The sequence below is a fragment of the Cydia splendana genome, chromosome 4, assembly GCF_910591565.1.
Source record: "Cydia splendana chromosome 4, ilCydSple1.2, whole genome shotgun sequence".
Lineage (NCBI taxonomy): Eukaryota > Metazoa > Arthropoda > Insecta > Lepidoptera > Tortricidae > Cydia > Cydia splendana.
Window position 1 is genome coordinate 23,851,722 of NC_085963.1, and position 9,136 is coordinate 23,860,857.

A 9,136-nucleotide genomic window follows, 5' to 3' on the forward strand; every position below is an offset into this window, starting at 1 on the left:
AATAAAACATGGTCTTCTATTCCCAGAGTGACACGGGCCTACGTCACAATAACATTGCCACTTTATTTCAACATAACATGTTACATGGGTACATTATACCTATGGTTAATAAGTTAAAATATTTCTTTATAATTTTATAATTTTCATTTATATGTATTTTATCTTAAATTTTACAATAACACGTCATTTTTAATTATTCGTTAGCAATATCTTCCGATTCACGATAGAAATTTCAGTCGTTCGGGTAATTCTGTTTACATTACTGGCAGCACAGGATAGCGCTGTCACATTTGACAATTCGGATCTAGATAACTTCATGCCCTGACCGTCATCCTTGTCGAACGCGTGTTAATTGTTATTTCCTTCTCGCTCAGTGTCAGCAGTCGCAGTGTTTTCCAAACTTTTCACGCCGTAAGCTTGGTAATTAATGTGTAACTGTGAATTAGTTTTTCAAACGTTTGTCTTGTATAGATAAATAAAGTTTAATTTAATACATTAGATTTGTTTTATTTTACTATGTTTCTACATGAATAACTTAAAATTAATGCCGTTAAAATAATTTTCACCGTTGGTTAAAATTCTCCCACATTTTAAAGTTTGAGAACCTGTAAACAGCATGATGACGTAGGCCCGTGTCAGTTAGGTCATACGCGAATCTCGGAATAGAGTACCAGGCGGAGTATATTATTATACCATGGGCCCACCGTGAAATACGAGAATCGAAAGTTCGGTTTCTGCCTCTCTATCAGTCTTGCATATTCGAGCGATAAATAAAAGAGGCAGATAACTAAATTACGATTTTCGCCGAAAAGTTCAGAATATTAACATTCATAGAATTAAAATAAGAACAGGCGTGCGGCATATTTCATTGATTACTAACTATTACCTATAGTATACGGTGGTTTGGATTTTGGATTTCTCCGCCATCGTCGATTATCGGATCGCATCAATTACTTTCTAAGATATGATAAAGGTGACATTCGGGTGGCGACTGCAGCAGCATTATTCTGTTGCAATGTTACTGCTGCAGCACTGTCAATTTTCGTGATAAAATGATGTGTCTGATTTCCATACTAAAAGTAAAAATGTAAAACTGTCTATCAAATTGCGTTTTTTATATCGATTAATTTTCGCGGTCGTTTCGCTCGCGTTTTCAATTACTTTCTAAGATATGACAAAGGTGACATTCGGGTGGCGACTGCAGCAGCATTACTCTGTTGCTACGTTACTGCTGCAGCACTGTCAATTTTCGTGATAAAATGATGTGACTGATTTCCATACTAAAAGTAAAAATGTACAACTGTCTATCAAATTGCGTTTCTTATATCGAAAAATTTTCGCGCTCGCTTCGCTCGCGTTTTCAGTTACTTTCTAAGGTATGACAAAGGTGACTTTCGGGTGGCGACTGCAGCAGCATTACTCTGTTGCTACGTTACTGCTGCAGCACTGTCAATTTTCGTGATAAAATGATGTGACTGATTTCCATACTAAAAAGTAAAATTGTACAACTGTCTATCAAATTGCGTTTTTATATCGAAAAATTTTCGCGCTCGCTCCGCTCGCGTTTTCAATTACATTCTAAGATGTGGCAACTACAGCAGCATTAAGTACTCTGTTGCAAAGTTACTGCTACGGCACTGTCAATTTTCCTGATAATAATGATATGACTGATTTCCATTCTCAGCTGTAATGCGGCAATGAACGTCACTCAATTTACCAAAAAAATTCAATGTAAGGAGAGGGGGCACCATGGTCTAGAAATGCTTAGGGCATCAAAATATCTTAATCCGGCACTGGTCGTTTGCGGAGTCAAACGATTTGGGACTCGCATTTTATACACATTTCCATGCCTTCCCGAAAAAAATCGAATCATTCGCGAAAGTCTCGCAACGCATTGAGGTTACAAACGGCACGCGCTCTTCCTCAGGAGTCTGAAGAAGACCACGGTGAGTGGCGCTCTAGCCAGGCAGGCCGCTTCGCAACAGATTAATAAATAGTTACTACGTAACAGATACTTCATTCCCAAACAAAAGCGAAAATACCTACGCTATAATAGCCTACAAAACCTTAATAATAATACCTGCTGCTCAGGACAAGAAGAAATGTACCATAAGTACGCGCACAAAGAGTCGAGACTGTGTTGCCCGCCGTGCGAGTCACGTGCTAACGCGTCATCGTAAGAATGCGCTAGGGTTGTAGGCATCTACCTATGATGATTATTGTAATAAAACGAATGTTGCGGATCAACCATTTTTTTTATTAGTCAATCAAATATGTTTTAGTTTTATATAATGATTTATATTTTTTTCCCTTCTCGGAATTCTCTGTTATTAAATTTTATAGTTGTAAATATGCTAAATTGCGTAAATAATAATAAATACTCAGGCGCAAAGCAACGGAAAATCAACGGTTTTTAAAGTTGTAATACGGTGCTATCAGGCCGATTAATTATTACGTCGTCAAAATTATTTAAAAATACTTTTTCTAACCCTTCAATATAATTCTTAAACGTTTCAGGTGGGACCTTTAGCCCGCCATAAAAAGATGAATCTTTATTATAGGCTTTTTCCTTTGTTTTTTGACTTTTACACCCATTTACTGCACAATAATTACGTGGTTTCGGCATTTCGAAGCGTAAGCGCGGGAAACGTGCGGTGCGAGCGTTCCAGGCGGGCGTTCGGCGGCCCTCTGTCGGTTGTATCGTCGACGATACGCCGAGCGGTAGGCATATAGCGCGTAGCCTTGAGCGTGTGACGGAGGCCTGGCTTCGCTTTCGCACCTTACTGTATCGTCCGATATACACCTACTCTGTCGTTAAAATGTCGCGAAAAAAACTATTGATTTTGGAGTGTAGTTTTATTTAGTGGTACTTACCTAAAATATTTTATCTGGTCTACTGTCCTCTAGCATATCCATCTGTCAACTTTACTTCAAGTTCCGCCTCCAGGGGAGAGGGAGAGAAATTAGGATTAGAAATTAGCCGCTTACTGACACAGACAGAATTCCACGCGGGCGGAACCGCGGGCACAGCTAGTCTCTAATATTTTTCTTGTGTAAGGGTTATTTTATGTACTTTTAGTCGTTTTATTTTCTTGAACCCCCCCCCCGATACTAAAACCTGGCTACGCCCGTGGAAGGAGCTCTTTAAAGCTCTTTAAGCGCGAGTCCGACTTGCCCTTGGCCGAATTAAAAAAAATAGAAATAAACTAAAATTTTGCTGCGCAGTTAGCCGCGACCACCACCAGTGAAACCGTGTCGAAACATCGGTAAATAAAGGTAATAAAATAAATTCGCGATAAACCCGTCTATATCTAAATGTGAATTTAATATGTGTATGTAACGCGAAAGTTTTCAATATTAAACTAAAATCTAACTTTTAAAGACCCTCCTTAAATAATCATGTCATAAATTCTACAGTATTTGCTTGATTTGAAGAAACCGTAGTACCGTCTCCTAATATAGAATTACTTGTCATTACGTCGCCCCTAACAGGAAAGAACTCTCTAACCGTTTTATCTTTAGTATGGCTTCATTCACGCATCGCCCAATAAAGAATATCGGTACTTACCGATACCGTCGATACCGTCTTTTAACCTCTTGAATGCCGGAACGTGGATCCGCGCCGTACCGACTTATTGAATTCTAATTTATTAATTATAGAGATCAATACCTACTAACGTGGATCCACGTTCCGGCATTCGAGAGGTTAAGACCCTTAGCCAAAGACGACACCTATAAGTTTGTTTGTAATTTAATTTATATCAACAATTAGAATATCCCTGCCGCCTCTTTCTGCAATCGCTCTACGCGTCAACATTTCCATCTTCACCACTTAGATGTCCGGACTTGCCAGCGTGAACTGCGCATTTCTTCAGAAACTTCCGGCCTCGCACAGCTAAACCACAGATTATATAAGTAATAGTTCTTGCTAAACTGTGGAATGAACTGTCGCCTGCGGTCTTAGATCATTTTCTTAGGTCATTTTCTGTACGAAATAGTTTGCCGATTTTTGCGGGGGAGGGGACGTCAAATGTATTGCTATATCTAGGTACATGATTTGTACGTAACATACAAATAGCCATGTCAGTCCATACAAAAGTTTGCACAATTGTGCAAGTTTTTCGGCAGAGGGGTAAGCTCTTAAAGACGACTCCAGTTATTAAATGCTCTAAGCCTGCGGTATTTCTGGACCGATACAACATTCAAACCTTCAAGAAAAGAGCGTATATACTCCCATCTTAAATTCCGGCAAAGCACTTACAACCCCACTGGTGTTGCGGGTGTCCAATTGTCCATGGGCGACGATAATCGCTTACCATCAGGCGATTCGTCTGCTCGTGTGCCTCCTGTATCTTAAAAAAATCTTAACATTTTAAGTAGGTAGGTTAGGTTACCTACCTAAAAAAAACTTAATATGGAAAGCCTCCGAAATTTGAAACAACGATACAGATAACTATGGCTGGTCAAGCAGATCTTGTCAGTAAAAAAACCGGGCAAGTGCGAGTCGGACTCGCGCACGAAGGGTTCCGTACCATAATGCAAAAAAAAAAACAAAAAAAAGCAAAAAAAAAACGGTCACCCATCCAAATACTGACCACTCCCGACGTTGCTTAACTTTGGTCAAAAATCACGTTTGTTGTATGGGAGCCCCATTTAAATCTTTATTTTATTCTGTTTTTAGTATTTCTTGTTATAGCGGCAACAGAAATACATCATCTGTGAAAATTTCAACTGTCTATTAGCTATCACGGTTCGTGAGATACAGCCTGGTGACAGACGGACGGACGGACGGACGGACGGACGGACGGACGGACAGCGAAGTCTTAGTAATAGGGTCCCGTTTTACCCTTTGGGTACGGAACCCTAAAAAGGCGCGAATTCAAAGTTTCTATGGGACGATATCCCTTCGCGCCTACATTTTTCAAATTTGCCGCCTTTTTCTACTGAGAAGATCTGCTTGACCAGCTATAAGTACTTACCTAGGTATTTATTCATATCATTCCCAATCACAACTGCTAAATTGAGTATCGGGCATCCAGACCACACCCAAATCGATTTTTATTCTGCAAAACAGACTTTTCCACCAAGCGTTTATTAATTAATTTAATTATAGCATTAATAAAATAATTATTCCGTGGCCTGATCGGCGCCCATTCATATCACAAAAGTAGAGCCTAATAGTAGACCCTATAGTGTATGTCTTAGAATGAGCCTGGCAGTCAGTATCCGCTCGCCTTGGTCACCGGTCGTTCAAACGCGCGTAATTTAAAAAAAAGTTACTAAAAATACGAAGAAAAAGAAAGCAATAAACTTCGCCTAGTTTTGTTATCTGATTTGGTGTACAAAATGTGTGATGTGAAATTAAACTAATAAAGTTAAGTTTTATATTAAGTGACAAAGTTTTTAAAACTTTATTGAAAATATACTTACACCGGCAAAAGTAAGTTTGTTTAAAACTTTTGTTTATCTTGTTTTGATAACAGGGCTAGCTAGTTATAGGTACCTTCGAGAAACCTGTTTCGCTTCTCTGTTGAAATCCGGACTGAATCTGCGGATTCTGTGGAAAGTTTGAAGTTACCAATACACATCTTTTCTTCGACATAAGTGACATTTTATAGGGTACTCACCTCGTATGTGTAGGTAAATAAAAGATAATCAGTTCCAAAAAGTTGAGAAAGTTCTCGAAAATTTCACAATAATTAAAGGAAACCTTCATTTTTGAAATTTTGAATTCCATACACAAATATGTATTGATATTAAATAACTATACCTACATCACACTAAGACCGATTTGGATGTGGTTTTATTATTTCATTTAAAACTAGGTATGGTAGAATTCAGTTTTAAGTGATGGTTTTGAATAGCGTTCATTTGGATTGGATTTTATTTGAAATGGATAGGTACCTACAGTTAAAATTTTGAAAAAAAACCTATAAGTTAGGTATCCAATCAAATACGTCAAACTAAGAATGTAGGTATGTATGTTATATTTGAGATGACAAAAGCAACGAAATGGTCTAAGAGCTAGCCACGGCAACAGGTATGCAATTTATAGAGCAACGAAATCCCTCTAGTTAGTATGCCATACTATCATTATTAATTAATCCGGGCGCCTGGCAGCTGTTTAGCGGTGGGTGTGGGAGTGGATGAGCAACAAAGTGGTTGTAAAATCAATTGAAGGTGTGCAATTTATAGAGCTCTGTGTTTGGTGTGATATAATAGCTAATTATGTATTTAATTAAAATATAACAATGCCAGGCGTTTTATTTGGGGGAAAAGTAGTGCCAGGTGATGAAAATACACAATCACTTGTGCGCCTGCAGGAAGATCACGCCTAGGTAAGTGTTAGGAACATGAATCTAGGATATACCTGGATCTGGCATGAGTGGTGGGGGTAACTGACAGAACGGGATAGGCTTATGTATCTTTCAGTAGGAGCAGAGAAAGCGGTATTATTGCTTATCCTTGTCACAGTCTCACTTTTTGTTTGTTCCCCACCTTTTTATTAGTATGGAGAATGTTGGGCAACAAATGAATTCGACCAATCACAGTGTCGCATTTGCGTATGTTTTGTCCCTCACGGAGGCACGCGTATACCACTTCTATACGATCCTACCTTCTATGGTTAGGAAAAAGTAGAAAACATACAGACAGTGCAATTTGCTCGTGATCTTCCTGCAGGCGCACAAGTGATTGTGTATTTTCATCACCTGGCACTACTTTTCCCCCAAATAAAACGCCTGGCATTGTTATATTTGAATTAAATACATAATTAGCTATTATATCACACCAAACTAAGAGCTCTATAAATTTTGCCCATCCACTCCCGCACCCACCGCTGAACAGCTGCCAGGCGCCCGAATTCATTAATAATGACCCTAGTAGCATTTTCGTTGGGGCCCACGGTGCCAACGGTAGGGAAAACGTTGGGATGAGGTTCGTTCCGTAGCCAACATTAATTTTGTATTGGCCCACCATCGCATTTACCAACATTCGCTGTGGCACAGATGCCCAACAATGGGCCTTTGTGTATTTTGGTACCGTTGGCTAAACAACGATAATATTCGTTGGCCCAATGATGAGATATATCGCATTTACCAACATTGGCAGTGACAGTGATGCCCAACAATGGGCCTTTGTGTATTTTGCTACCGTTCGCTAAACAACGATAACATTCGTTGGCCCAATGGTGACGAATACCGCATTTACCAACATTGCCTATGGCACGGATGCCAAACAATGGGCCTTTGTGTATTTTGGTAACGTTGGCTAGTCAAGGATATCATCCGATGGCCCAATGATGACAAATATCGCATTTACCAACATTGGCTGTGGCACTGATACTCAACAATGGGCCTTTGTTTATTTTGGTAACGTTGGCTAATCGACGATATCATCCGATGGCCCAATGACGACAAATATCGCATTTACCAACATTGGCTGTAGCATTGATGCCCAACAATGGGCCTTTGTTTATTTTGGTAACGTTGGCTAATCAACGATATCATCCGATGGCCCAATGACGACAAATATCACATTTACCAACATTGGCTGTAGCATTGATGCCCAACAACGGGCCTTTGTTTATTTTGGTAACGTTGGCTAATCAACGATATCATCCGATGGCCCAATGACGACAAATATCGCATTTACCAACATTGACTGTAGCATTGATGCCCAACAATGGGCCTTTGTGTATTTTGGTAACGTTGGCTAATCAACGATATCATCCGATGGCCCAATGATGACAAATATCGCATTTACCAACATTGACTGTGGCACTGATGCCCAACAATGGGCCTTTGTTTATTTTGGTAACGTTGGCTAATCAACGATATCATACGATGGCCCAATGACGACAAATATCGCATTTACCAACATTGGCTGTAGCATAGAGGCCTAACAATGGGCCTTTGTGTATTTTGCTACCGTTCGCTAAACAACGATAACATTCGTTGGCCCAATGGTGACGAATACCGCAGTTACCAACATTGGCTGTGGCACGGATGCCCAACAATGGGCCTTTGTGTATTTTGGTAACGTTGGCTAGTCAAAGATATCATCCGATGGCCCAATGATGACAAATATCGTATTGACCAACATTGGCGGTGGCTCTGACGCCTAACAATGGGCCTTTGTGTATTTTGGTACCGGTGGCTAAACAACGATAACATTCGTTGGCCCAGTGAGCACAAATATCGCATTTACCAACATTGGCTGTGGTACTGATGCCCAACAATACCAGTTGAGTTTGCTTGTGGCGTCACTAGATGGCGTTACTGTCTCCAAACATCGAAGTTATAGTTATTTTCTCGATTATTCCGGATATAATCATAATATTTTTTTAAAGTAACTTATAAATCTAATAGCTATAACTATAAAATTTATACATAAATTTAAAAAATTGTATTTTACCAACATTTTCTCAATTTAAATCTCAAAAAACATAAATCTCGCTTACGAAGTTTCGAAGTGCGGTTAGTATATATACAAATTAGAGTGTATAGTAAGTGTACTTGCTTCGGCAGTACATATACTAAAATTGGAACGATACAGAGAAGATTAACAACAACTGCTGCCTAGCCTAGGGCCTTCATGTGGATACAACCAATGCCTACCGTAGTGTAATTGTAATATTTATCAGCAAAGGCCCAACGTCGTATTACACAACCACTTACTTAACGTAGGGTAACTGTAGGACTCGTAAACAAAAGCCCATTACATAATTAGACTGTACGCACACTATAAATTACACAACTATTTACCTACGGTAGTATTGTAAGAATCCTACACAAGGCCCAACGTTAAAGTTACAATGTTGGCCCTTTGTGGGACAAGCTGTGTTGGGCCTTCAACCTGGTGCACGACTACCTACCGACCTACCTGACTTGCCGTTGGGTAATTGTTGAATTTGCAAACAGAAGCACAACGAATAAATTGCCCTATTTAATTTTTTTGCAGTTGGCCCTACAGCAAGCCATACGGCCAAATGTAACAATTAACCAACCATCAAACAAATGTGTATATGCCCAACCACGGCCCAACCAAAACCACCACCGTTGAATAATTGTATGATTTATTTAAATAGGCCCAACGAAAAAATTACTCTAATGGCCCTCTGTTGGGAATCTTCGGG